This window comes from Pteropus vampyrus, unplaced genomic scaffold (assembly GCF_000151845.1).
Source record: "Pteropus vampyrus isolate Shadow unplaced genomic scaffold, Pvam_2.0 Scaffold322, whole genome shotgun sequence".
Taxonomy (NCBI): Eukaryota; Metazoa; Chordata; class Mammalia; order Chiroptera; family Pteropodidae; genus Pteropus; species Pteropus vampyrus.
The window spans coordinates 1,079,459-1,089,295 of record NW_011889103.1 but is presented as its reverse complement, the minus strand read 5'-3'; positions in this window follow the sequence as shown (position 1 = coordinate 1,089,295).

Here is a 9,837-nt window from a genome sequence, read left to right as displayed (position 1 = left end):
TCACATGATATCACTTATATGTGGAAATATAAACCTAAAAGCAACAAATGAAAAGGATAAACAAACAGAGACTCATGGACATGGACTATAGACTAGCGGTTACCAGAGGGGAGGGGGGAAGGGGCAGGTAGATGGGGTAAAAGGGGTCAAATATGTGGTGACAGAAAGAAATTTAACTATGGGAGGTGAACACACATTGTAAATATATATATGCCTTACTGTTAAAGTGTACAGCTGAAACATTGGATTTCGTTAACCAATGTCACCATTAAAAAAGAAAACAAATAATTTATCTTGGGGAAAAGAAAAAGCTGGGGGAAAACAGTCTTTTGAATTTATTTGGCTCATTTTTTTCATGGCATGTAACATTTATTTTCATTGTGATTAAGAACATTTAGCTGGAGCTCCGCCCTTATATTTAAGTGCATCATACAGGGTTAACCACAGGCACAAGAGCAGTATGATCTCTAGAACTTACCCATCTACAAAGCATATTTTACACCTGTTGGATAACAACTTCCCTCCCCGACCCCGGTCCCTGGCAACCACCATTCTGCTCTCTATTTCTATGAGTTTGACTGTTACAGGGACCACATGATAAGTAGAATCATGCAGTATTTGTCCTTCTGTGACCGGCTTATTTCACTTAGCGTAATGTCCTCAAGGTTGGCTAATTTCTATTCACTTTTTGGTTTGTGTTGCTATTGTGATATTGTGCACTTAAAAAAACATTTTTTAAACCCTAGTTTGTCCTTATCTTCTCAGCCAAAGGTGTACAAACACCTTACCCAATCCCACACCCTTCCAGGTCTCCCTTCCACCAGGAGTCAAATCCTTTCTGTTCTATTTTCTAGACCATAGAAAGTCTGATGGATAAATAAGGCATCGGTGACGTAACGCTTGAGTGTTTAAAACACCAACAAAGAATGAGATAGAGAGTAAAAGAATGACTTCACACAACCGCCAACAACTGGAGGAGAGAGATTTTGTACAGAAAAACAGTCCACTAACAGGGTCTCCCTTTTACTCAAACCACATGAGGATTTCATGAGTGTCAGTTCTCACTGAAGACTCTGCCTAGTGTGACTGTGTCTTCTTTGGTGACTTGAATGTCTTGGAAAAGAGAAGGAAGAAATCTGCATTTCCTGATTCTGAGGTGTATTGAGTATTCACAGCTAGTTTTCATTCATCGAAGCAGAGTAGACAGTAGGTAATCCAGGAACCCTCTTAATGTGTTTACAGAACGTAATAGCAACATACAACTACGTGCATGTTCCTTCTACCCTCCACCCTGGGGACCAACAGGCCTTGGCATCCACCTGCTTAATCCGTCTGGATAGAAAAGACACCAATGTGTCAAGAACTGGGAGGAACTGCTAATCAGGATTGTTCTGATGGGAAGCTCTGTTACATTTTCAGAGAGACAATAAAGGAGCTCTAAGACTGTGTGATGTTTGCTGTGATCACTGATGGGGAAGTAAGGTTAATGCACAAATTATTTTGCTTTTGTTCTCCTTTGTTTTCTTCTGATGAGGGCAGTTATGAGCAGGTAATAAAGAGCAGCTTAGTTAACAGTTACACACTGCCATGTCTGATGGTGGATCTGCTGTGGCATTCACCATCAACTTCGCACATGTTTATAGCCTGAAAAGGAATTAGAAGATCAGCACATATACCAAATAGATGAGAAATACAGTGAATATCTAGATGAGAAATAATACATTGAGCATCCAGATTAGTGCTGCCAATAGAACTTCTGGTGATGATGGTCTATATCTGTGTTGTCCAATATGGTGGCCCACATGTGGCCATCAAGCACTTGAAATGTGGCTAAAGAACCAGGAACTGAGATTTAAATTTGACTTTAATTTAAATAGCTCCATACCACTATTGACTACCATAATAGACAGTGAAGACCTAGAAGATTTAGTTGTTTTTTTCAAAATGTGTTTTCTTTCCTCCTCAGTCTTATAATAATCCAGTGGTTCTCAGACAGGAGCAACTTTGCCCCTGAAACCCAGAAGACATTTATCATCATCTGGTTTTTTCTTTTTAGTTGTCATGCTAGGGGTGGGGTGCTACTAGCATCTAGTAGGTAGAGACCAGGGATGCTGCTCAACATCCTACGCTGCACAGGACAGCTTCTACCCCCTCCCCCAACAAAGAACCATCAAGCCCTAAGGCTGAGAACCCTGACATAGGCCTTTTTTCATGGTAAACAAAGCTTTTCCTAATTTGTACAATTGCTATATTGATTTGATTAAAAAAATTTTAATTCTGGTAAAAAAAAATCCACAAAATGTACCACCTTAACCATTTTTAAGTGCCAGTTCAGTAGTGTTGTTCATTGTTGTACAGCAGATCTCTAGAACTTTTTCATCTTTCAAAATGGAAACTATACCCATTTAATGGATATATGCCAATGTCTGAGAGACTAGGTGAACATAAGGACCAGTCATAAACCATCTCTAGAATAATCCTGAGAGGCTTACAAGTGTCCCTTCAAGACAGGATTGTGAAACGCTCAAGGAGAGTAATTGGTCCAATAGAGAGGACATGGTCTTTATCACTCAGCTGACCCATAACTATCACAAACCCCTGGATTTAGGAAAAGTAAAACCAGTGTGGGCTACACATGTCTAAAAGCAAAACAGTTTCTAGTCAGACACAGACAGAACATCCACTTGTACTTTTATGAGCTCTATAACAAAACAATTTGGAAAAAGAATTTTTAGGATAAAAGTTCATTTAGATAAAACTTTTGAGAAACACATCCTAAAAAACCAAGAGAATTGTGTTAAAGTCTTTTAAGCATCTCAGCTTTTGGGTTCTCTTTTGAGACAACTTATTCTCCTGATTGGAAAGTTATTTCTCACCTTTGCATCTGAAATCAAACCAGTGATTGGGAGGAAAACTTTGGATGTATACAGAAGTTGCATAGGAACCTAAATTACCATTGAAGTTGTATTAATTTAAAATTTCAGTGAAATTTTATAAATAGTTTAATAGAAAACAGTCTTACTTGCTTAGTTCAGAGTCCCTAGCACACACTGGTCACTTACTGTAACATGGTCTGTATTCAAGAGCCTGTGTACAGGTGTACCATTTTCATTCTGAGTGTCAAGCATGTCATGGGGGTTTCCATCTGTGGCTCCATAGAATGATAGTTTCAAAATTAGGGGCTTTTGTACTTTTCATTTCAGGTGCAGATTAATTTCTGAAATGTAGAGCCCTCTCCAACCCCTAGTCCAGGCTGTGAGTGATGACTTTCTTCCTGGTGATTGGTGAACAGTGGATACTGGTTTTGATAATGAGCTCTCTCCACTGAGCACATCTGCCGCGTCCCCAGGTCCCGCTCCATTGCGAAGTTGCTCTTTAAACAATGTGGAATTTGGAAGGGTTAAAGCTAAAGACACTGAGAGAATATGTTCATATATACCCTTGGTAGGTTTCAAAGCACACAGAAGGGGCTGTAGAATGTCACATAGACTAGGTGGTGAAATACAGGCATTCTGGGGGACCTGAGTGTCCTAAACAAGTCAGGCGCTAGGACCTCCACCGTGTTCCTCAGCCGAAGTTGGGGAGGTTGGAGAGGTCTTTTTGTCCGTTACACCCAGGCATGTAATCAGCGATTGTTCCTATTGTGAGTCCCAGATTCACCATCTGTATGCTCCAAAGGGGCTGGGTGATTGTTAATACCCTGTCCCTATGGGATTAATCTGCAATTTCACACTGAATGATTTTTAAGTATAATTTGTTACAATGATACAACATTACCATTTCTAAAACAAACAGTCAGGATTGTTACCTTGTAAAGCGGAAAGTGTCCAGGAAGTGTTACATTGGAACAAGTTTGTCTTGTTTTATGTTCACTCTACTTTAGACACAAATGGAAAGATATGGGGGCGGGACACTCAGTCCAGAATCTTAGTAATCAAACAGGCCACTTTTTATTACTGAGAAACAAGATCTGAAGGTACAATAGTGATGAGGCCGAAAGAAATCTGAGTAGTCCTAAAACCACTGAGTTGTTTGGTTTGCAGGATAAAGCTGCTTGCAATGAAAAATCTGAGTTTGGATTCTCTATCGAGCAAAGAACTATTAAAGGCCTTTTGTGGACAAAGGAGGAGCCCCCCAAATCAGTCTGCGCCGGCTTGAAGCATGTAAAGAATTTATTCCTTATCACCAGGCACTCTTCTTTTTCATGTATTAAATGAAAATTAACTTCCAAAGCTGAAAGTCTCTTTTTAGGAAAGGGTCCTGGGGCATGAAGTCTGAACCAGTAGCATGGCTAGGTCTGTCATCCTGGAGTTGTTGGGCGTTTTTTATACATCAAGAAGGGGTGGGGGCAGAGAGATATAAACCGTTCTGGAAGAATTTACATTAGCTATAGACAAAGAGGGTAGGAGAAGGTGACTTGGAGCCAGCAAGGAAGGAGCGTCAGCTCCTGTGAATTAGTTGTGGGCAGCAGATTGGAAAATTCATGTGCAAATAAGGAGAGGCTCCTGGGGTCAGGATAGGGAAAGCTTCTGGGGTTCGATGGCGCCCGGCTGTTTTCTCTTTTGGAATCACGGAAATAACTACCTGGAAGTTAATCCTAAATTCCAACAGATTTGCAGGAATGTGAGAAGTCTTTTGTTAGAGCTGGTCCACAGCTATTAACAAGCTAACTGTTCTGTGTTTCTCTCACGCTCTGGCCATTGTAATTTAATTTAGAACATCTCAGAAGCTTTTTCTTGTCACATGTCTTAGTTTATGACACAAAGAAGATCACTCCAATCAAGTAAGTTATAACTATGAATTTCAAAACATATTATCCAAAAGAGTATTCGTATTTGAAATCAACTCTCACCAAAGCAAAGGATGCCAAACAGTGAGATATTTTTTTTGTCTACTAAGAAGCTTTACTATTAGATTGAAACAATTTTATTTTCCCAAACTTTTTATAGTAGGTTCAAATGTTCCTTTGATGGATCAGATGACTGAGATGTTAGATCCAGTTAGAGTTATAAGGTGGTCTGCACAGCCAGTTTGTTCAACTGAATGTTTTATTACAACTTACCCCATGAACCAAACATGTGACTTCTATGAGGACAGTTTGGGGAGGCTGCAATCCCCTGCAATGGAGCTGTATCCTGAGCAGAGGGACCTGCTCTATCCCAAGATGTGCATCATAAAGAGATGCCTAAAGCATCCTGTCCTTCAAAAACTACATGGTGCAGAAAAGTAGGAGGGAGGAGTTCTACACACCACTTCTTACCCAACCCCTGACCCCATCAGGTAGAACAAAGAGAGCCTACAGCTACAGAAACACCGGCCTCACAGCATAAATAAGAACCAGGCAAGATGTCCAAAGCACTTAGCACACTGTCGAGCAGAGTAAGTTGTCCAAAAGGATTGCTGATTTTTATTAGCTACTGACAATCTCTCTGAGGTTTATGATAGCAATATGGGCACTAAGAACATTTTACTTTTGTCTTCATTCTGTCATAAGGAAAAACGGACCAGTGAAAAACATATTCAAAGATAAATGGTACAGATCTAGGCATGGAGGTTGGGTGGTAAGTAGTGGTGGGCCTGTAGCAAACTGAAGAGCATGTGACTATCCCTCTAACTAGTCAACATTCGGTCTCAACTAATGGCTATCTTGTGGGATTGTGGGCCCAGTATGGCCAACTTTAGATGTTTCAAGAAAAGCTGGAAATCCCAGCTTGAAGGATTTTTAAATGCTGGCTTCCAATTCAAGTGGTGTTTTTGTTTGTTTATTTGTTTTTAGCCCTTGAGCCAAACAAAGCCTCTCTGTGGCTGTGTGGCCTGCAGGCCCTTGGTTCAAGATTCCCAATAGAAAAAGACATATAAGGAAAACAGAATACAGAATAGAGTGCCAGTGACTGTGCTGTCTAATAATGTAGACTCAGACTAGATGTGGAATTATAAATTGTGCCCATAATATAGATCTAGGGGCTGGAACAATACGCCCTGCATAAAGCGAGCCATAATCCTTTTGCTGTGGATGGACATGCCTTCAATTTGTAGAAAACACAACGTCTGTGAAGCCCAATAAAGTGAAGCGTAATAAAACAATGTGTGCTTGTGTACAAACGAGCCAGATTAAATCAATTATAGATTTCAGAGACAAGACAGTTTTCCCCAAACAGTGATTGCTGAATGGAATTCCCTGGTGGATAAGAGGTTAGATTAGTTCAGACTTGGATCGAGGCAGAAGGACCTTGAATGTTTCAATACCTGAAACAGCCTTGTCTTGAGGGAGCATAAACTAACTTCTCTCTGGGTACCAGGAAAAGGCTGGGTCAGACCTTTCCAATGACTCGAGAACTGTTTGGGAAACCCAGCTTCTATTGGTTTAAAAAGTTGGGACAACTTCCCAAAGTAACTCAATTGATTCTGTCCTTTATCCAGGAGAATCTAGCTACAGAACAAGGAGGACTGCCTTTAGAAATACAAAACTACCTGAAACAGTCCTGGTAAGCGCTGCCTACAAGCCTTACACAGCCTTGAAAGATGGGTGTTGTTATTCCTTTTATAGAGATGAGAAATCAAAGATATGAGGAAAGACTCACCCCGAGCTCCTCAGCTAGGGAGGGACAAGGGAGACACAGCACTGAGACTTGAGCCCTGGTTGGCCTCCCAGCTGGCCACCATGAAGCCCTTCTCTCACAGTGCAGCCTCCACACTTAAAGAATCTGCGAAGAATGGTTTTGAGTAATTCACATGGAACTGCTATGTTAAGAAGACAGGGGTCATTTGTGTTCCAAAAATAAAAGGTGCTGAAGGTTAAGATGATGCCAAACAAGTTGCTAGATCTTTTTTGATTCAGAAGATTATGTTTTTCAGGGCCTGATGAGTATCAGTTAGCATTATAAAAATGTAGATAATCAGTAATACTGGCTAAGAGAAGGTCAGCTTTTTAAAACATTTTTATTGTAGGTGCCCGTTTTAGTCTCTAAATTCTTTGTTTTGTGCTTTTAAAGTTAAGCCAAACAGAAAGATGACTGCCCAACGGTTTCATTGTGGTCATTACTAGGACAGAGACATTAGAATTAAATAATCTTGTATCAAGTTTTTTCTCGAAGTATTAATTTTTGCACTTATGCATTATTGCAATTAGATATAAATTTAATATTTGTTAAAGCAGCAGGTACTAGATTGTCCACAGTTGATAGAAAATACGCTATTTATGTATATGGGCTTGGCACTGAAGTTCAAGGATGAGATACAGAATACCATAGAACTTTGGCACTGGGTGGGCCTCAGAGGTCTAATCCAAGTTGTCTCAGATTTGTGAATCCTCCTGTACCCGTGCTCATTCTCTCCTGGGTCGATGGCACTTTCTACCATCAGAGAGAACAGGCTGGCCTGCAATCACTCTAATTGTTAGAAAGATGTTCCTTATATTGATGAAAATAAGCCCTAGAACCTACAACCTGGTGATCTTAACTGTTTTTGTGGGGTCACAGACCAAAACAAACCTCTGGTTTTTATTTCATTCAAAAATGAAAATCCTCAAAAGAAAATAACTTTGTCATAAGGAACACCTAGACATATTGCCAAGACTGACGACTAAATGAGATTATAACAAAGGGATGCAGAAAAAATTTTGAAAAAACAAAGGTCCTGCGACTTAGTGCACATTCACAGGTCACACTCTTTAACAGGTTTAATATTATTAGCTACCAACCACCCTTCTGAGGAGCAGGACAGGACAATGGTTGAAGTGGATCTGGGAGGAGGCAGGAGGATATCATGGAGCAACGAAAACATTATAGTATTTCCTTCCTGGTAACATCCAAGGCTTTAGCATCCTTTTGTTAAATAAGATGTGTGACAATCATAAGCAGTAGTTCCTCTACAAACGCGCTCTCAAAGAGAACCATAATACACTGATCGGTCATGCTAAGAGGAGCAAAGATCAGTGACTAGTGGTCTTTCGCTGTCTCCCACAGGTAAAAGCAGTCTGTGCTCCCATCTTCAGAAGCTATGTTTAGTCATTATACAGTGGCTTTACAGTGCTTCAGAACCTTACACCTCATGAAATCAGAATCAGAAATTACTTTTTAGAGGTGACGTGACCCTTGGAGAGTGAATACTGCGTAAGTGTTCCATTGAGAACTTTCTTGTAAGAAAACGCAACTTCATTAGTTTCTAGTGATTGACAAAGCAAGAAAAAAATTTTTTAAGTTTGTAAATCTCCAGAGTGTGTATTGTGTGCCAGTCACAGTCCAGGGGGTTGCAGCCTAAAGGGGCTGTTCCAGAATAATCGTTCCAAAAAAATACTTTGATATATTTCTGCTTCACTGACATGGCCTTCAGCTCGCTATTCCAACCAGTGGTCAGAAAAGAGAACTGATTATTATTACAAATCGTATATTCCTGACCACACCTGCTTTCCCTCCTCACTATCAGAAAACACTCAGAATAAGCAAAATGAATGAATGAATGAATGAATGAATGAATGCAAAGAACTTAGGAAAAAGGAGAAGAAATGGTCCTGGCCTGTAATAAAATCAAGCTTCTTCATGATCAAAGAAAGCCTGCTTTAAACTTCAGTTTAAAGTGAGTTAGTAGTTTCGTAGTTTTTAATCTTTCAATATGAACACTGTAGCTACAGATTGCATATGAGAAACTGGTCTTGCCACTTATGACTGAGCTGTTTTAAGTTTATTCTCAATATCATAAACAAATATTTCTTACGTAGCCACAGATACCCCAGCTCTGAGCAGACCAGGGAGATAACCATACCACTCTACCATCAAAATTTCAGAAATACAAGCCCGAATTAGAGCATTTTCTACTACATCAAACCACAGAATAAACAGAAAAGCCACATATCTATTGCTTTTGCTCCCTTCTGCAAAAGTCTGATGAACCGGTTTTCTTTTTAGCCTTGTGGAAATCTTGCTATCAGGGAAGCAGCTTCCTCCGCAAAAGCGGGACCCATCCGAGACTTTCCCCAGCTAGAAATATATGCTAAGGTGCTATATAGCTATGGAAACAGGTAAACTTCATATTCTTTAATTTAAAAAAAAAAAAGAAAAAAGGGTGTTGGCCATCTTTTACCTAGGTAAGGAGATCACCTGGTACAGGTAGGTGTCGACACTTACTTGATCATAGAATCAACCTGAGACACTTGTTAAAAAGTAAAGGATTCTCAGCTCTTCCCTTTTATGGTTCTGATTTTATCCCCAAGTGACAGAATTCAGTAGGCTTGAGAAACATCGTACATTTATAAAAGGGACAAAAAATGCATTAATCTAACAAAAGAGGGGTTTCTGCTAAGTACCTGATTTTCAGAATAACTCCAACAGTAGATGTTCGAGTGACAATATTTTCAGCACCCAATCCTGAAGTGAAGAACTCAAAATCTCAATTCTTTAGCGAAATGACCACAGTTGCCAGCCAAAAATCCATGCAGAAAAGCCAAGTTCTCAAGGAAAAGAGGCGGCTTTGAGGGCTGCTCAGAACATCCTAAATTTCTATTTTTTTAAATGTCTTTTAATGAAGGGTCCTTGCTCTTCCTTTCCATAATGCATGAGCCTACAGAACTCACAGACCGAATGCCTCTTATTTAAAAAGCTGTATGGAATCCATCAGCTTTCAGAAGAGAGACTTTCTTTACAAATATAAAAATTATCCCTTAATGAAAAGGACTGTTACTTCAAAAGGAAGTTGTCAAGTCACTCCATTTACTTACGACTCCATTAAAGATTAATGGAAATAAACCCAAATGCTTTGAGTATGTCCAACTTAACTGGTGAATTAATTGTAAGCCATTCAGGGACACTCAAAACATTGTAAACTGCCTTTATAATCATCAAA